The following is a 3,068-nucleotide window of genomic DNA, read 5'->3' as shown; positions in this document are numbered from 1 at the left end:
TGTCCAGCCACTGTGTTTGGAAGGAGAGGCTGTGTCGTGCTTGACACGTGAAGAAGCCGTGTATGTAAATACTCACTGCTGGGACTGATGCCGAAGACCTAGACCCTCTGTGGGCTCTGAGGACTTTAATAGAAGCAGGGTTGCTTTCCTTGTTAACCCTTTCCTAACCCGTATCTTCCAGTTCTCTAATGTTCTACATTTAGAGGTCATACTTCATTCTGAGGTGATTTTCTTGCCTGTTGGCCTAGCCATTTCAAAGCCAAAAGCACACTAGCTTCCTCGAATGTGCATGTTGGACATCTCTGGTGCTTTTAGCCGGCGTTCACGGTGAGAATGGAAGCAAGCGCTGCTGAGGGGACAGACCGGGGGAAGGCCTTGTGTACCTGCCGCCTGTGACCTCAGACATGAGTTTTCTGACGTGAGAAAAGGTCACACCCCCTTCCACAGCTTCTGGTGTTTGGTGGGGAGAAAGGAAAGGAGTGATGGTCTGCGTTCAGGATTCCTTGGGCTCAGTTAGACTCCAGGAACAAGTCTGTGACCTCCAGTCACTTCATTTTGCTTCAGTGTCCTGGCTAGTTTAGTGGCTGCTTCGTAGAAGCTAGGGTCCTTAGAGAACACGGATTCATAAGATTAGGCTTTAGGCATACCTGTAAGGCATTTTCTTAATTAGTCGTTGAAGAGCATCAGCTTCTGCCTCCAGGTTCCTGCCCTGCTTTGAGTTCCTGTCCTGACTCCCTTTGATGATGAACAGTGAAGTGGAAGCAGAAGCCACACCCCTTTCCTCCCCATCTCTTTGGCCACAGTGTTTTACAGCAATAGTCGTCCTCACTGAGACAAGTTGGTACCGGGATAGTGGGTTTTGCTGTGACAGAACTGACCACACTTTTTGGGGGAGGATTGTGGAAAAGCTTTGGGCTAGAAAAGCTATTGGGTGTTAAGAGCTCAGTGAGCTGTTCTGTGGCAGCTTTCAAAATAAGAATGCTGAGAGAGAGCCGTGCAGAAGATGGAGGCCTGGCTTGTAACACTTCAGAGACTCTACCAGGGCCCTGGCATGAAGAATCTGTGACATTTGGTCAGCTGGAACTGAAGAATCAGCTGTGATTAATAAGAGACCACTAAAGTGAAATGTTTGCTTTGCTGGGACAATGGGTGCTGGTCAGCTAGGGCTGAAGAATCAACTCTGGTTAAGAAGAGACCAGCAGCGCCATTGAGGTGAAATCTTCTGGGAAGCATTTACTTAGGGCCAGCACACAGAAGCTGCGATCCAGAAGTGGCCAAGTTTACGCAGCCTTGTGATAACAGCTGAACTTGGTAGTTGAAGTCACCCAGGTGGCACTGGTTTTGAAGGCAGGCAGGGGTCACGGAGAACAGCTGAGGTTTGCCTCTGGGAGAGGCCATAAAGGAAGGCAGAGCCAGAGAAGCAATAGGAGCCCCAGGATTCAAGAGGTCATGCAGAGAAGCTGAGGCTTGGCACCTCGAAGAGAGCCTGTTGGTGAAAGTGTCGCCCAGCTTTCGCAGAAGATTCCAGCATTTCGGAGATTCCAGTACCACGTGTGGGATGACCACCAAGAACAGCAGTCGCTGCCACTAGAAGACAAGCTGTGTTGCAGTGAGCAGAGCCAGAGGAGGGTCTCAAGCCTCTTGGATGAGCCCAGATTGTGAGTAACTCTCAGATATTAGGCACTGAGTTATTTATACTACTGGAGTTTTGAATTTGCTTTGTTTGTATTGTGATGTGTCCTGTTTTTTTTTTTTTTTTTTTTTTTTTTCCTCACTTGAGGTATGAAAGCACTTAATTTCCTTTTGATTTTACAAGAACCCACAGTTGAGAGTCTTTAAACCTAAAACACTTTTTTTTAAAATCTTACAGAGAATTTGGGTTTTAAAAGAGACTGGAAAATTTTTTAAAGAGACGACCTTTCAAGTGGTGAGTTTGTAAGACTCTGGGACTTTTCAAGTTTGTAAAATGGTTTTGTCTTAGAGTTTCAATTGCTATGAAGAGATACCATGGCCACAGCAATTTGTGAAGGAGAACTTTTAATTGGGGCTGGCTCACAGATTCAGAGGTTTAGTCCATTGTTGTCATGGTGGGAAACATAGTGGTATCCAGGCAGACACGGTGCTAGAGAAGGAGCCGAGAGTTCTACACTGGGGTCTGTAGGCAGCAGGAAGAGAGAGGGTGATACTGGGCCTGGCTTGAGCATATGAAATCTCAAAGCCTGCCCTCAGTGACTCACTTCTCCAACAAGGCCACAGTCACTTCAACAATACCTTACCTCCTGATTCTGCCACTCCTTAAGAGCCCATGGGAGCCATTTTCATTCAAACCACCATAGTTTTATATTGTGATGTCTTTATTAATGTGTTCATCTTGGGGATGAACAAGAAAGAAAAGGTTGTGGCTTACCAGGGCTGTGTTTGTGCATCAAATTGACAAGAGGTCAGCTGTCCCGGTTAGTTTACGTCAGCTGGGAAACAAACTGAAGTCACCAGAGAGGAAGGAGCATTAACCGAGAAAATGCCTCCATAGGCCCAGGCTGTAGGCAGACCTGGTAAGCAGTTTCTTAATTAGTGACTGATGTGGGAGGGCTCAGCCATTGTGGGTGGGGCCATCCCCTGGGCTGGGGCTCCTGGGTTCTATAAGAAAGCAGGCTGAGCAAGCCATGGGGAGCAAGCCAGTGAGCAATGACCCCATGCTCTCTGAGTCGGTTCCTGCCTCCAGGTTCCTGTCCTACAGGACTCCACTGCTTTTGTGATGAACTGCCATGTGGACAGAGTTGCTTTTGGCCTGGTGTTTCATCACAGCAATTGTAACCCTAAGGCAGTCAGCTTTGTCATGGTCAGAAGCTGGGATGCACTTGATGTTCTGCAGAGCCCATTTGACATGTATAATCACTTAGATTATCTAGTATTTTTACTAGTGAAGACAGGAGAGGTCTGAATGGAGGTAAAAAACCTGCTAGCTCAGTGAGGTAACTTTTTCTTTCTTTCTTTCTTTCTTTCTTTCTTTCTTTCTTTCTTTCTTTCTTTCTTTCTTTCTTTCTCTCTCTCTCTTTCTCTCTCTCTCT

General features: G+C 46.7%; 1 pseudogene across 1 annotated transcript in view; it reads left to right on the top strand.

Moving 5' to 3' along the window:
• Positions 1 to 1,425: 1,425 nt before the first annotated feature.
• The window catches only part of LOC110317059, a 12,264-nt pseudogene continuing 10,621 nt past the window's right edge, over positions 1,426 to 3,068 (top strand). The window contains exon 1 of the transcript XR_002380297.1: positions 1,426 to 1,658. The product of XR_002380297.1 is annotated as a ubiquitin-conjugating enzyme E2 Q2 pseudogene (transcript). The remainder of the gene's footprint in view (positions 1,659 to 3,068) is intronic.

This window comes from Mus pahari, chromosome 2, assembly GCF_900095145.1.
Source record: "Mus pahari chromosome 2, PAHARI_EIJ_v1.1, whole genome shotgun sequence".
Classification (NCBI taxonomy): Eukaryota; Metazoa; Chordata; class Mammalia; order Rodentia; family Muridae; genus Mus; species Mus pahari.
This window is presented reverse-complemented; position numbering and strand designations above follow the sequence as displayed.